The sequence below is a fragment of the Pterocles gutturalis genome, unplaced genomic scaffold, assembly GCF_000699245.1.
Source record: "Pterocles gutturalis isolate BGI_N339 unplaced genomic scaffold, ASM69924v1 scaffold46228, whole genome shotgun sequence".
In the NCBI taxonomy this organism is placed as follows: Eukaryota; Metazoa; Chordata; class Aves; order Pterocliformes; family Pteroclidae; genus Pterocles; species Pterocles gutturalis.
In genome coordinates, this window is record NW_010127338.1 from 17,905 (window position 1) to 34,663 (window position 16,759).

General features: G+C 38.3%; 1 long non-coding RNA gene across 1 annotated transcript in view; it reads right to left on the reverse strand.

The window, feature by feature from the left end:
* Positions 1-1,907: 1,907 nt before the first annotated feature.
* The window catches only part of LOC104465979, a 16,967-nt gene continuing 2,115 nt past the window's right edge, over positions 1,908-16,759 (reverse strand). The window contains exon 3 of the long non-coding RNA XR_727596.1: positions 1,908-2,200. This is a non-coding gene — a long non-coding RNA (uncharacterized LOC104465979). The remainder of the gene's footprint in view (positions 2,201-16,759) is intronic.

Genomic DNA, 16,759 nt, shown 5'->3' on the forward strand with positions numbered 1-16,759 from the left:
GCCCACATCAACATGGTTCCAAGACAAATAAAGAGAAAAGGCTCAAAATCTGGGTTTCAGGCCAGTCAGCACCACTACCTTGATGCAGATGAAGCCACTTTAGTTGCTTATAACTTTCAGACAAACAGAGTGGGATGTTGCAATTACACTACTAACCTCTCTAAAGCTTTTTCACCTAGAATTTTAATCTGTGAGAAATATTTTATAGTTCTTGAGCTATTTAATGAAAAACTTTTCAAATCAATAGGCATACCTTGTTGATGACATAACTCCATGTGATCTATGGAAAAAACAGCCTTCAACAATAATAATTGAAATCCCTTTACTATGAAAACTTTCTCGTCAGTCTAAAAAATGTTGTGACAAAACAGAGTTCTGTTGTCACTTGAAAGCTGCTAAATGAAAGAAGAGTTAATTTTACCAAATAAGCCCAAAGCAGGGACTTCCAGAACTCTTACAGAAGATTTTTTCCCAGGCTTTGCATTATAACGAACTCTTTCTGATAATATGCAAAAAAAATCCTTTAGAAACAGCACGCTGCAAGTCTGTGGGTGTCAGGAATTGTAACTGATAACTCACCCCTCTACTACTGGTACCTAACAGGCAAGAAATTGGATATTTAACATGGTCAGCTAGTATCAACATCCCCACAGTATTCCTTTTGTCAAAATGATCTGGTAACAGTGAAGATTCATACTCTAAGCTAAGTTGGGTGCTTCATCTCTCAGCAAACTCAGTGTAGGATGACAGACTCTGCTGGAGAAGGACTTGAAGGACCAAAGCTATGAGCCTTCTCTTTCTGTGGACTCTCTATGGAGCTTAGCTTCACTATAAAAGTTGTATACATCATAAATTGTCAGTAGGACCTTTCCTTCAACTAAAGAAAAACTGAAATCACAGACGTATTTCTGACTGGAAAGACAAACAGATGATCCCAACTAAGGTTAGCATTTCTTCTAAGCACTACAAGCATATTACATACTCTAACGTCATTCTGAAGCTTGTGAAATAGGGAAAACATATCAGACTATTAGACATGCATTAACACCTACACATATGTAAAAATACACTTTAAAAAGACTTTAATATGTCAGCTTATCAATAAACAAAGTATTTAGTTTAACATGATGGAATCTACATTATGTTTTATTTTAAAGTTTACGCTCTGACATACAAATGAAGTTTAAGGCAGCTGCTTTGTCTGCCTGATACATTCCCAACCTCCTTTAATATTTCTGTTTTCACCGGTTCTAAGATTTCTTTGTTGTTCGTTTTTCTTTTATAATCTGGGACACAGTTAGTTCTCAGCTGATACTGCAACTCTCTGAAGAGAGCAATCCTTCTTTGTAAGTCTGGCTGAGGCCAAAAATAGCTCTGTCAGCTTCTGACAGGCTGAACTTAGCCAAGTGAAATGTTTTAACATTTTATCATCTTAATGGACAGGCTTATTTATAGTGTGGACAACTTTACCGTCATTGTATACAGACTGCTGAATAGATTATGGAATGCATTTGTTTGGGGAATGCTGAATATATTAAGAAATATAATTTTTGACCAAAGGGCACTTGTCTTAGACACTGTAAACAATTTTAAGATGAAATATTCGTAGCCTGCTTGAAATAAATAAGTGGTTTAATGGTTACATCTATAACTGTGAAAATACGTAAAGAAAGGAACCTCACAACAATAACTAACTTCCAAATAATAGAAAATTGCCATATGCAAAAATTACCATTAAAAACCCCTATAACCAGTTTAAATATAACCAGTTATTAAATATTAAATGCAATACTGAAAATAAATATGTAAAGATCTACAGATAGCTTTAGCACTTTATAGTAGAGTGGGAGGGTTAAAAGGACAAAATAAAATGTCTAACAGAAAAAAGAGTGTGGGTTAACAATTGCTTACCCTCTTTTCTGCTACCTCATCCTCTCCTGTAGACTCTTTGCCATCATGTTCATCTCTCAGGGTTGGCATATGTTTTTTGTGTGCTGGCTCTCTGTTTAAAGTTGTATATCCTATGTGTTCATAAATTGGATTTATTGTCATCTTGGCAATGTATTCAGCTGCCTTCGTTTCAATATAAAGAGTAATCAATCCATCTGTCACCAGGTCATGGATGGACTCAAAACGTTTCTCCCCAACAAAGTGCTTTCCATCGTAGTAGAGTCTGAAGTTTCTGGTTTGACTTCCAAATCTGCCTCAATGAAATGGGAAAGTTTTTTTTTTTAAATAACAGTAAGCATAATAAAGAAGAGTAAGCAAGCCTTTGCAAACAATAAAAAACACTTTATCACTTAAAGCTGTGACTATGCTCTGTGTCTGATCCAGAAGAGAATGAAAACCTCAACTACTACTTAGCACAAGGAGAAATCAACAACTGCAGATAGCCAAAACAGTGACTGTCCCAGAAGGAGCTGTTTGTTCTCTTATTCTTTTAGCCCCTCCATTATCCTGTGGAAAAACTGAAAATTACTTCACACTCTTTATGGCTTTTTTTAGTACTTTACTACTGCATCGCCGTAGTCAATTTGCTTGGCTCTGATATGAGGAGTTCTCATAATAGAGTCCTCTATTACAGTTGATCAATACAGAGTTTTGATGCCGTCTCGGACCTCTGCACCCCTGCTTGCTTGCAGGAAGAGGCCATTCAGGGTTCAGCTGAGCTTCAGTGCCAACAATTACACTGAGGCAGAACTGCTGCCAGAACTGGAGCAGCACAGGACAAAATGGCACAAGGGCAGGCATTCTTTATTCCTGGCCAAAGGCCAAGGACTAACTCTTCAAGCTTTGTACAAAAGTCCTTCTGTGTTATGCTTGTTAAGTCCTGAGCTTCTAGCAAATCTTTGTAATGTACAGGATATATAAAGTGAAAGCTATCTGATGCTAGCAATTCCGCAGTCGGGGTGGAACAGGATTTTGACACAGGCTCTTAGCAAACATAAGAATGCCATTTTACTTGAATATTAAGCATATTTTCAAAAATTGTACTTTGAATCTGTAAACAATTTTCTGCCTAAAAGCAACTTAAACGTGTGAAAACACACTAGTGTTTGCATTTGGCAGCAACCAAATGCGGAGAAGATGGACGCAAGAAGCTGCTTTCACAGCTTGCTCCAGTGTTACTCCTTGGTCAGACAGCAGCAGGGGTCTTGGGCCCCCTTGTGAGGTCAGATCTGCCAAATAAATATTAAAAACGAAATTTGAAAGGATGGATTGCTTTCATTTTACCATCAAATGCTTCACAGGAGATGTTAAGGAACACAGTTAACACTGGTGCTTTGCTGAAGCAGCTCCTTCTCAGGGAGGCCTTGCCAGAGGAAAGCACAGTTTTAGTCCTTGCCTGGGGTGAAATATTGCACCCATCTTGCAAGCATGGGCAAAAACACTTGTTCTGTGATTTATATATTCTTTTCCTTGTGTTCTGGAACAAAATGCCAAACCTTCCCATCCCCCTGTCAATAATCTGACAGCAACTTCAGGAGCTGCTATTTTTACACAAAGCTCAAATGTCAGGGGGCCCTCAGGAATCTGCATCCTGCTCAGGAAGAAAAGAGGACACGATGCGTAGGAACTACCTGGGCATTTTACTGCAAATGAACTGGTATGTCTATCCACATTTTTATGCCACACAAACTAAAAGCTCACTGAATCAACCTGAAAAGTAAAAGAATACAAAATGATGGAAAGAAATACATTTTTACCCAACGCCAATTTCATCACAAGATGCAATTCTGAGTAAATACAAGTCATTCAGAAAGCAGAAAGATAACATCCTAAGTTACCGCAGAAGGGGTAGGAGCACGTTCAGGCTCATTCTTCAGAGCATCTTTCTACTAAACGTAGCATGTGGAAAACAAGCTTTGACTGCAAGATGTACTCCTTGCATACCCTCCGCTGTCAGAGAAGTCAACACGAGCCAAGAGTGCTCAGCACTTTGCCGTGCCCAAGTGAGCAACCTTCACTGTCGTCTGCTCAAGTCAGTGGGAAAAATGCGCATGGAACACATACAAGCACCATGAAGTTAAAATTTGACAGGAGAACTGAATAAGTTTGAAGGTGAAGAGTATTGGGCCATAAATTACAATATGCAATAGAATTATTTTTATTAAGAGATGCAGCAGGTGAACTGCTGCTCTAATCAGTAACATATGCTCTGACAATACTTAAGCGTTTTAAACAAGCTGAAGGTCACTTATTGCTCTTAGCTTTCTAGAAGAGAAAGTATTACACTAATCTTATCAAGAGAAGATAAGGCACAGAAAAGCTCCTTAGGGCCTATTACTAAGTACACATGGTGTCTTGATTTTAGTAACATCCTTCAAAGTTTAAAACAAAGTTCTGAAGAACAAGATGGCCAAGTGTAGAGAATGAATAAAAGTTCTTAAAGGATCAATCCTCTTCCCATCAGGGTCAGGAGGGGCATGGTTCTACCCCAGCTATGTTTTACTGAGCAGCCCCTCCGCTGTACATCTGTTCAGACTGCTGCTCATAAAGCGTGTCTTTGACAGATACTACAAGGAGCAGGATTCCCAAAAGTACATAATCTTTATCCCACAGCTCCTGACCCACATTTCGGCACACAAGTATCTCATAGACAGTGTTCCACAGTTTTAATTCTTTAACAACATCCCACGGCTAAACTCATCTCAAAAACCTCACAAACTGAAAATTCCTCCTGAATGGATCTGGGAAACCGCACATCAATTTCTTTTGGCACGTGTGGGCTTCTAAAGGTACACTCAACTTTCTCAGTTTAAAATACATTAGGATTGTTTACCAATTACCACTTAAAGAAAGGCATTTAGACAAACAAATTACTCTGCATCGGTGTCATAACCACTTGGAAAAGGTGCTTGCATGGTTTTGCCTTTATCCGATTTCCCATTTGTTCCAAATCAAATTTTGTCTCTCTATTTATTTCTTATTCGATATGTTGTGGGGAAATGTATTGGTTTTCAAATAGAATCTTAATAGCAACAAGGAAAAAAAAACCCAAACAAATCCCCACAAATCAATTAAACACCAATCTCTTTCAAAGGCTGTACCACCAATAATGTGTCTCAGAATCCTGTTTCATTTCTTTCAAACTCATTTAAATTTCTTTCTGACCACACAATTATACTATTTTGATCAAATTACAATATAAATACAAGCATACATGTCCAATTGCAAATGATCAATTAAAATGTCATCTTCAGTCCCTCCAGTCGTATTTAATACTACGGTTTAAATTTTTCCATTAGCAAGAATATTTCCTTATGTTTACTTTCTATAACATTACTGCAGCCTGGTTAATTGTACATCACCGTGGCAACTAAATAGAGTCAAGATTTGATATTTCAACTTCCTGATCGTCTCTTCCTAAAGGCAAGCACTAGCACCAGCTGGTTTTTGTTTAAGAAATAGAAAGCAGGACAAAGATAATGTCTGTCCTCTTTGGGTTTAAACAGGGGAACGTTAGGTGTTTTTCCAAGAAAAAGAAATATACCTCTGACACATCAGTCTCATTGTGTCCATTGTGCATTTGTTTGCCAGCAGCAGGACTACAGATAAAGACCTTTTTTATTCCAAGTTGTCTGAAAAGCAATCACTCTGTCTAGTCTCTTCAGTTGCCAGTGGGGCAGAGTGGAGAACAACGTGGGAAAATGCATTAAATGGTAGAGCAAACGCGGCTAGTAATAAAGGACTGAGAAGTTGAATTAGGTATGATAGCATGAGAGAGACAGGCTTCAGACGCAGCCACCTACTCTGTATGCTGCACTCACTGATGAAACAAAAGGAAGAAGTGAAGGACCAAGAGCCCATTCGCACTTTCTTACCATCTAAGAAGATGGATTTTACATTCTGTTCATGTACAGAATTGTACAGTAGCTATTCACCTCTTTCACAGGCTATTTTATGATGAGAAGAGTATCTAGACAAAGGCATTATTTAAAATGTGTAGCTGCAGCCAGACCGCAAAGTTAACACTCCTCAGGGCTACTCGTGTCCAGTACTTAGTTTCAAGCAACTTCATATACCGAGCTGGGAAATCTTAAGTTCTGTACATGTGCTTGAAGGTCACTTGGATTTATTCTTCCCTTGGAGAAAAAGTGTCTTAATGTGCTTTGCGGCTTCTAAAAACTCTCAACCAACACTTAAGACTAGAGTCTTGACACTCCATAAAAAGCCACAGAAATATAAGCAATCTGCAATTAGGAATGCTTCCTAATCATGCTGTGTACATGTGAAAAAAACCAAATTATTCCACAGATCCTCTTTTGGCCCACTTCCTTGTCAAAGAAACAAGTCTTTCAGGCAGCGAAACCCTCTCCTACGCAGTTATCCCTGAAGGTCTCTAAGTCCTGAGAACAGCTCATTTTGGGTTTTTATTATTTATTGGCAACAACATTTCTGAGGATGGACAGGGAACTGTGGAACCTCCCATCTTCCCAGAGTACCTGCCTGACAAGTAGCATCACCTCCAAAATCTTAGCAGAAGTTTACAAGAACACAATACGCACAAATGAAATCAAATGCATTAGAGATTGAAAGTAAAGGTGCGTTTTATGCAAGTGGGGACCAAAAAATCCTCACTGACTGATATGGCTGGGAAAGGGGGCAGAGTGCAGTCACTATAAATAGTTTTCCTGTGCCTTTTGGAAGGGCAGCACTGGCTGTCTGGCTGAGGGTTGCTTGATGAATATTAATTAGGTATAAAGTTATCCCTAAAACTGGATCAGACCTACGCACTGGCTGAATGCATGATATTTTAGTTTAGCATGGAAAAAGCGTGGCATCCTTCAGAACAGAAAGCAAATCCCAGAGCTGGAACTGCAATGTGTCTACCCTACGCCAATGCAGACACAACCTTCAACTCACTGTCTGATCAGGATCAAGTAAAAAAATTCAGAGCTGGCGCTGTATCACTGACAACTGCCTCCCAGCAGTCTCTCTCAATTGAAACTGAACCCTGCTTACCTGCATCACTGTCCAGACTTCTTTGTCCAAGAGGGAAACAATATTGTGCAAACAGTGTGCTGCAAACAGCAGGCAGTGAGGACGAGAGCAATGGCACTTCCCTGTGCATCATGTTACAGGCAACACAAGTAAGAGTCAAGGGCTCTAGGGCATCTGCAGTAGGTGACAGCTGCTGATAACAGCGAAGACTGAAAGTGTCACCAGCCCTTGGTATCTGTAATGGTGTGTTTCACAAATAAATCTAACAAAATAATAAGAAAAGTCTTCTTTTGTCTCAATGTCTTATTTTAACAGCTTTTAACAGCTGATTTTCACTATCTCAAACTCTGAACAAATGTCAGCTGATCAAGGACCGTGTATGCCATTAATATGCAGTAAGATCACTTAACACTTAAGATCACTCTTAATGTTCTTGATCAGTGATAGATCACTTGAAAATAATCTGTTTGGTTCTGAAAATAAGCTCTTGCGCAGATGTTTTACCTCTTCTCGGTACTGTGCTTGCATGTCCTATTCCATTTAAACTTGATATAAGTCCCTGGAACTGATGTGATGATTGAATCAGAATCAATACCAATGCTATGAGAAATGTTTTACTGCTTCTTCTACCTCATAAAACCTTCATGCTTCCTGGGAAGACTCACTGTGGTTAGTGATGAAGACACATTTGAAGTCTATATACACATTGGAAAATAGTCAAAGCCTGATATCTCCTCTTTAAATGAAAGCAGTATTTGGAACCCTATGTCAACATGCCTGGAATAAACACCTGGAAATGTTACTAGCAGGCATGTTAGTAACTTTCACAGTTTCCTATTACGCAAATAGTTATGTTTCTTTACCAAAAATTTTGAAGAAATGTTCTCCAAGAGGTAACTTTACAGTGCAACTTCATGGTACTGAGAGATTTCTTATTACTTTAAAGCAGAACTGTGTTTTAATTCTTCTAAACTAAGGTATCAACCCTGGGCAGTGCCTGCTCAGCAAACTTCAAAATGCGCATGTAAATTTTGCTCTGTGTATAACATTTTCATCTTAGGTCATGTATGACATTGTTTTTCTGTTAAATTTAGAAGTAGAACAATATCAGATCTGTACTGGAAATTCCACTGCAGTCATGCATACTATGGAGAGAGAACTGCCACAGCATAATGCTCAAACACGTTCATTTTTATTTCACTTACAGCAGCTTTTCCTACAAGGGTTTGAGTTACTCATGACATGTCTATTTTGCTTCTATGGGTTTTCTCACACTAAAAGCAACTCACTCTTAATTTATCATACTCTGACATAGAGCAGAGTGGAGAAACTGTTTTTGTTGTTGTTCCTGTTTTGTTTTTGTTTTTTAATGTACACTCTACAGGCCATTCTCCAAGGTCTCAAAGTTTATACTGAAAAAAAAAACTAGTTAAAAAAATCTCCCTTAGATTAAAAATAACTACAGTAAGATTTCTGTTCCAGAGAGATTTTGTCAAATCTTATTTGCCTTAAACCACTGTTAATCCCAACCTTACAATGCAGGTTTACTTCACTTAAGGCTATTACACAATTTACTACTTAAATTGTTTTCTCAATGTATTCTACCTCTGATCTAGTAATCACTCACCAGGTTTTTTTGCAAACAGTGAGATCCACCAATATAATAATCCTGCTCTCTAAAATGGTTTTTCCTCAAAGCTGCACTCCTTAACAATAAACAAGCATAATAATGCAAAATGAATTGGTTCCTGTATATGCAATATACAACGATAGATTTTTTGGGGCTACTACCAGCTCATCAATAAAAATCAAAAGCTTTTCTGTTATTATATTCTGGTTTTCTACAATACAATTTCTTCCTTTGTGCAAATGCAGCAGTAGGAGGGGCAGGTGTCAATTTATTACTGAAACTGTTAAAGTTCATTTACTCATCTCAAGTTACAAAAGAAAAATAATTAGCTTGATTCTCTTCCTAGCACCTCTCAAATCAGGAGGAACTATACTTAACTCAGCTGAGCTACATGAAGTATAAAAGAAGGAGAAGGAAGAAGAAAACTGGGCCAGATAATATTTATTGCTGTCAGTTTTTGGTGTTTGAATAATTCATAAATGTTTTGATGAAAACAATGATGAGATTAAACAGCAGTATGAGGCTATTGTGTGTTATTTTGAAAACATATTTATAAAGCGTCCATAGTATCTACAGCTGAAGGACTTCTTTGCTTATTGATGTAGTACAGAAAAAAAAGTTGTTTCTTCAAACACAAAAAATAGATAAATATGTATTGCAAAAGAATACAAAAGAAGAGGCCAAGCAAAAGGACTAACTTGAAGATATATTTTTAACTAGCATTTTCTAAAAGCAATAGAGGGAAAAAGCATTCCAGTAGAATCTGCAGAAGACAAAAAAGATAAGTGTCCCTTTGACAGAGGAGGTAACAGGAGAGAAGAGGAGAGCACCATGTATGCTTTGTACACATATTCACAATTTAATTATCAACTGAATGCATTATAATTTGACTTTTTCAACAGTGCCTAGAAACTTCAAACCAGGCAGCCATTATACACCGTAAAAATGGGACAGTACAGCACAGATTCCTTCTCAGGGGCTGTGACTGGGGGGTACTCTGAGAGATGGGGTACAACTTTCAGATTGGGCCATTTTTAAGACATCCTAGACTTTTGTACTGCACAGGCATGTGACAGAACACGAGAAAGAAAATATCCTTTCTAATGGAGAAATGAGGCATGGAAAACTTAAAAGCCTCAAGCCGAGTCATATGTGAAGCCAAGAAGAAAGCCTAGACTTTCTGAGCTCCAACACAGTGTCTCGCGACAAGCCCAGTGCCCCTGGCTGGGCACCAGATCACAGTACACCTTTGTGGCAAAGCAGGACCTGCAGTCAGAGGTGAAGGACACGACATAAAATGAACACGCTATATCCACAGACAGCTCTTGGACAAGTTACCACAAAGTTCACAACACCACCAAAGCAGAGAATATTCCTCTGAGAGGTACTGAACTTACACATGCAGGAGAAAGACTGCAGCAAACTGAATTGCCAGAGATAAATTAGACACTCTAGCCAAAAGAAAACAGAGCTGACAACAACAACAGATGGGAAGAGGAGGGAAGGAGAACAGGAACACAGCAAGAAGACATGAACCATAAGGAAAAAAGAATTCTAGTCTGTGGGAGGGCCTAGGTAGCCAGTTAATTACTCATTAAGGTTAGTAGCTATTTATTATTATTCAAAATACTTAAGCGACGTCATCTCAGTAGCGCCCAGGTGCACTTACATAAGGCAGATGACATGCAGGACAGCTATGTTGTTTACTGCTAGCTGAACCTTCCACGTTATTGACAAAGTAACAGCGTATTATTTAGTTTGAAATTTTATATAGGAAAAGAAGCTTCTTTTACATAGAATATCATTTAAATAAAGGTCCAGTTCTTTTACTTGAAAGCAGAAAAGCAAGCTCCAAAACCTATCAGCTCACTTTTCCCTCGGGCTAGCACTAGCTCTTGTGATGTATCCAGCCAACAGAATGACAGCTATAGCTTCAGCAGACTTTAAGCCTTCATAAAATAAATTTGTCTCTTCACAAGAAGAAAAAATAAAAAAGCCCAGCATATCAGCTGGCATACCTGTTGTGTTAGCCTATTAAAATAGCTTTAAGTATGAACCATTTCCTTCACCTAAAATAAGCCATAGGTGCCTGAGTGGCCGATTTTCAAAACTCGCCTGAATTCTGAGCCTATGGAAGTGTGACGAGCTAAGCCTGGGGGAGAAGGAGGAGTCCCTCCCTGAGCGCTTCAGCTGGCCACATAGGAAGGAGCACTCTTTTGCCAGCTCATGCAGAATAAAGAAAACTGCTCAAAATGGGTCAGGCTGAAACGTATTTATCCTGCAGGTATGTCTGATCACATTTTGGAGCAATTCTGTTTAACCCAGCTGAGCTCTGAAGGCAGTGTGTGCACGTGTGTTTCTATAAACCTGGGAAACTATATATACACGGGTGTCTCAGTTGGAGACCAAGGAATATTGTGTAAATATTTTAGAAAGGTTTCTAGGAACTGAACCCTTGCTACTGCAAATCAGTACCTGGCATAGAGCTGCAAATCAGGCAAAAACCACACAGATAGAAAGATATGTAACATTTAGTCATTAAAATGGTCTTTATAATTTTTTTCTACCAACTAACACGATGGCACACTACCATCACCAAGGTAAAGTGAAGAGATGCAGTCAGCTACTGTTTTGCTGGGCTCCCTCTGACTACTTACACATCAGCTGTGGATTCAGGATGAAATATGAGCAAATTTTGCTACAGTCATAATTAAAAAAAACCTAGTTCAGCTACTATCACACAGAAAGTTGTTTTAAACAATTCTTTCCCCAATCCCTCTCCCATGTCCCAGCCTACACAACTAGGCTTTCCAGCAGAATGCAGACGCACAGTTTTAACCTCTGAATTCAAGAAGACTTTTGCAGATACTGAATTTTACATGTGTAAGTAATCCCAGGGCAATCAATGCATGTTCTGGAAGAGCACTACATGTGTGTCCCAAAAGAGCCCACTGAAAATGAAGAGCATTCGGCCACCAAAGCAATTGTTCTCTGAAATTAAAAAGGCTCATTTGCAGCTTTATGGCCTAATAGCCTGCCAATTACATCTCCTTTTAAAACATCATTGGCTAGTTTCTTAATGCAATTTCATAATTTAGGGAGAGGGAACATATGCATTAATTTATTGTTCAATACATGCAGCTGGTCGACTAAAGTAAGGATTACTAATTTTTGACGTTTATTTTGCCTCAAGAATTCTCTCGTGATGCCACATAACCCCCAAACATAAAGAAACCATGACTCATAATCAGAGCCAACATTATTTTTTTTTTAATCATGCTGCAGAACCTTATTTCGATTCATTCTCAGTATCACAACAATAGAATTTGCAGGAAGGGAAACCATGGTAACCAACTAAACGTGCTACAGCAGATATCTGCTCTAAAGAACATGCAGTACCATCACACTTCAACGCCTACCACTAGTACAGTCTCTACCCATTTCCTCTTTATCCTCATCCTAATTACTAAACAAGCTCTCAACCACAAAAGCCTACGTTGCGAACCATGTCCTATTGTTACTGTCATTTGCTATAGGTCCTAGCATTAAGCTCTGTACTACTTTTCTGCCAAATTTAAAAGCAGATCTAATGCCTCCAGGAGTTAATTAGGAATTTTAAGTTCTTTTCATCTGTTTGAACATCTAATTAACATTACAATGTATTTTGTATATTTTTATTGTCACAGAGACTTGCTGATATATATGGACACATATATACATACCTACAATAATTTTCTCTTGTTAGTAATTTTTTTTAAACCTCAGGGTTGCAAGAATTTTCAGTGGCATTCTCTGATTAATTAATTAGTAAACATTGGTGAATTCTGCTGTGTTTTTTTTTTTTTTAATAAGCTATGAGAAACCACATCCATGATTAAGTACAGGCATTAAATATAGTAGGGTGCTTATTTGCTGCTCTCATTTGTGTTTATGCTTCATTCTCTTTTATCCAGTGTCTGAACTGATACAATTTCACAGGCCTTCTTAGGCTCTGAATGTCAGTTTTTATTTGAAGGACAGCTCTGAATGTTTAGCCAAACTCACCCACTTAAAACAAAATTTAAATTATCATTTTCTTTTTCCATAAGATTATACTTCTACCTGTTACAAATTCTGAGAAATTTGTGTTCGGAAAACAAAACATCTTTTGCTTCGAATTTAAATTTAAAAGGTAGACTATCTTAAAAAAAAGGCATGATGCAAATTAATTGCACAATAATGGATGAAAGCAGACAAAAATAGCTCATCAGAAGATGACCAAAATGCAGCTTCTTATATAAATGGAAAGCAGATTTGACAGTAACTCACCAGCAATCTTAATAACTGAAAGGTTTTTTTGGGTAAGAATCACTTTTTCTAACTTCCTGAAGGAGCAGAAATATTCAAAGTCTTCACTTTGAAGTTAAGTATTCGACAGCATGGCACTAAGAATATTTGACCGCCTCAGTTAAGGCTGCAAAGCTATTATTTGTCCTGTCCTCTGGTCATTTAATCAGTGCTAGGCTGTGTCTGTAGCTATTGCAGCGCAGGAACAAGCTCTTTAGATTTACTAAAGCTAGTTGTATAAAAGCATCAGAGCATAATGCTCCATAGTGGTAACAAATTAATTTAGAAAGGTTTAGAGAACAAAGAAAGAAAACCCCACGGCCCACTTCATCCTGAACAGGATGCGCGGTCCTAGTTCCCTCATCTCCAAAAGATCATCACAGAATAAGAAAGGTGCAGAGAAAGATGCCAAAAATGATCAGGGGTATGGAACAGCTCCACTACAAAACCTGAATGTATAGCCTAGGACTCATCAACCCATAAAGAGAATAAGAAGGGGATGTCAGCGGCATAGAAAAGGTAAATGTAGATAAATTGTTCACTGTTTCTCATAATACAAAAACTAGGGAGCATCCAATAAAATTGTGAGATGGAATCTTCAAGAGAGGGATGCTGCTTCCTGTAAAACCTAGTTAAGGCATGGAACTCCTGCTACAGTTGCAGACAGAAAAGTCTATGAGGGTTCAAAAATGTGCTCAGAAAGCCACTAGACAAAAATCTCTCCATCAAAAGCCTGAAAAAATAGCACAGATAACAATTCTGCTCAGGAGTCCCTGAACTGCAAATTTTCAGAGAGTGCACACTTTTTTTTCAATGTCTACTATTAATAGCTACTGAAGAGTGGATACTGGACTGGTCTACAGACTGGTTCTTTGATCTGACCCAGTGTGTTCATAGTCAGAGGACTTGCTAATAAACTAACAGAGGTATGTAACTGGGGAGAAACTCTTTGTGAACAATTACCCAGATCTCTTCCAAGATCTGCCCATTTTGCAATGACTCAAGGCATCTCTTCTAAGAAATTTAAAAGAAGTGAGATGCAGAAGAGCCACATTAGGAGTAGAACAGTCCATAAAAGAACCTTCGTGCACCAACTGCATTAGCATTATGTGCATTTTGGAGGCTGTAGCTTAGTGTGATTGTCCAATCTGTTCCAGATTTCACAAAAACATGCTTGCATAACTGTGAATTCTGTCTGCCTACAAAGGAGGTATGATTTGTGGTTAACAGTTTATTCTTTATCTCCTAGAAAGATTAAGTTGTTTAACAAGCAGAAATCTTCAGTGCAGAGCAAAAAGAATCCGAGCATCTCTGGAAGATGCCCACTACCAGTACAGTCTAGAAGGGAATAAGCAAGGAGGATAGAGACAGAGCAAGAGTGGTTGTTCTGCCCCTGTAATATAGTCCTCTGTGAGGTGATCTTTAATAATTCCAGAAGATAAATACTAACTTTGGAACGTCGAGCTAGGGTTCATTAATCTCTATCAGATCTGCAGCACAGAGGATGATATATTTACAAATACAGTGTTTGCACAGTCATAATAAGGATTCTGAGTTCTACCTTGATCTCTCACCTAGCTTGTAGCCAAAGGAGTTTTTTAGCATTTTTTCTAACTTCCAATTTAACTATGTTAGAAACTTTATCAACACAGCAGATACCTGATGTTGATTAAATAAACTGTAATATAAAGCAAATAAATCAAACAACAAACACCAGGATATTTTCCTTTCTGAATTCCAAGGATGCAGAGCCTTCACTTAATTTAGTAACACCAAACCAAAATACTAGACAAAACAGAACTACAACTGGAACTAAGTTAAAAACAACTTCACCAATTGCTAGTATAAACTAGTAATTGCTAGTATGAACTAGTATTGAACTAGTAATTGCTAGTATGCTAGTATTGAGATTTTAGACATCAGCTACAATAGCCGGTGGAATCAAATGTAGCATTCACATTGTTCCATGAATTGAGGAGTTGGCTGGTTTGGGTCCTCAAGACAAAGCATGAAAAGTCTTTTTTTCCATTGCAGAAATGAACACTCAAAATATTTCATTACAGAGTCATCACACCTTGCCACAGAAAGGGTTATGATCCCGTTTCACTAAACTGCTCCTCACGACTGGATGCACTGGGTTTTTCAGGATTCCCAGGCATGCTGACACAAATGCAGGGGGAAGATACTTGCCAGAGCTGGGCGTGCTGAGCCGCCTATTACTGAATTGCCTGCTCCCCAGCAGAACAACTGGCAACTACAAGCCAGGAAACAACCCTCTCTCAGTCTCAACAGCAGCTGATCCTACTCAATGTTTCCATTTATGTCTCAATGAACTGGGATTTTATGATGCAATCACACATGATAGCTAGTTTCCAGTTTGTCCTAATCACAACTGACACACTGTCAAAGCCAGACAAATAAGGCAACAAACACACTGTGAGAGAGAGATTGAGCAGACATACAAAAACACAGCAACAGCTAGGTGTTTATGTCAAGAGTCAACGAGTACCCTCAAGCATCTAAATTTTACTCAACATTTTCCATTCATTTTCTAAAGCATGTCTGAAAACCAATCAGAAAACATGGATATTCCATTTTTTTGTTTTGTCACTGTTATTTATTGCAGGATTAGAGCACCTCTTCAGCATTGCTGGGTTATCTTCGTAAAATGCTGTGAAACCTGTTCCGTGTCAGTGTCTTTATATGAAACTAACAGCTGACCAAGTTTTCTTTCCTCCCACACAAAAAAGGAAAAACAAAGGTAAGGAAAGAAAAGCAAAAACCATACAGAAGTGATCTTAAAATTAAGGTGACTGCTTGAATGACAGAGTGGCTTTTAAGCCTAGTATGAAAGATCAAATTGATTCACACAGCTAGAAAGGAAAGGGTGAAATCAGAGACCCCGAAGTCAATCAGTCTTCCACCAAACTTGGAAAGGTTTTGCCCATACGTACCACCCTACCGACAAGCTCTGTTTCTGGCCATGGAGATGACATTCTGAAATTCCTACTGTGATTTTGTAAGATGCAGACAGAGCTACCTTTGCCATCTGGCAGTGTAGCAATGCAAAGACAAATTATGGTCTCAAAAAAAAAAGCTAAAAATTACAGGTAAAATTACATAAACTCATCCTGTCAATCACAGCAAACTTCTCACAGTCAGGATGAACAGACAAACCACGCAAATTACCAGTCCTTAAGAGATGCCACAATGTCATCAACACACTGAGTGGGAATATTGGCTCATGCGTATATTCTACATATATAATTCCAGGGAGAGGAAAAGTAGTAACTGAGCAAGACTCTGTCTCCAGTCAATAGAACTGTAGCAGGAGACTATGTTTCTAGTAGACAGAAAAATAAATCCTAGTGGTAAAATTCCCATGTGTGGAACACACAGCGCTGCAGTTCAGAGAACTTTCACCTAAGGTATGAGAGCAAAGACCCCCATTCGTATACTTTAAAGGCCAACAGCAAAACAACAGAGTATTACTTGCTGTGGGATGGAAAGCAGCCACCTAGACTGCCCTTAATATACAAGTCATCCAAGCTAGCGCTTCAACGTGATGAAATAGTTACAATATGCTGCAGTTTCAGATTCTGTGGTGTTTTGCCAAATGCTGAATTTCCTCAAAATAAATCAATGACAACATCATTGAAACCATTTCCCAAACTGATCACCAACAGCTATCCATTCTCTTGTCTATCGGGTATAAAAATAGATTTTATTGCTTTTAAATAAGTTTTCTAGTTTGAAAGATATACCACCAAACCTAGAAAAGACCCATCTTTTGACTTGCTGGACTGGAGGAGCATTTGTAAAACAAGCTGTATCAATACATCCTGAAAGATGTTCAGC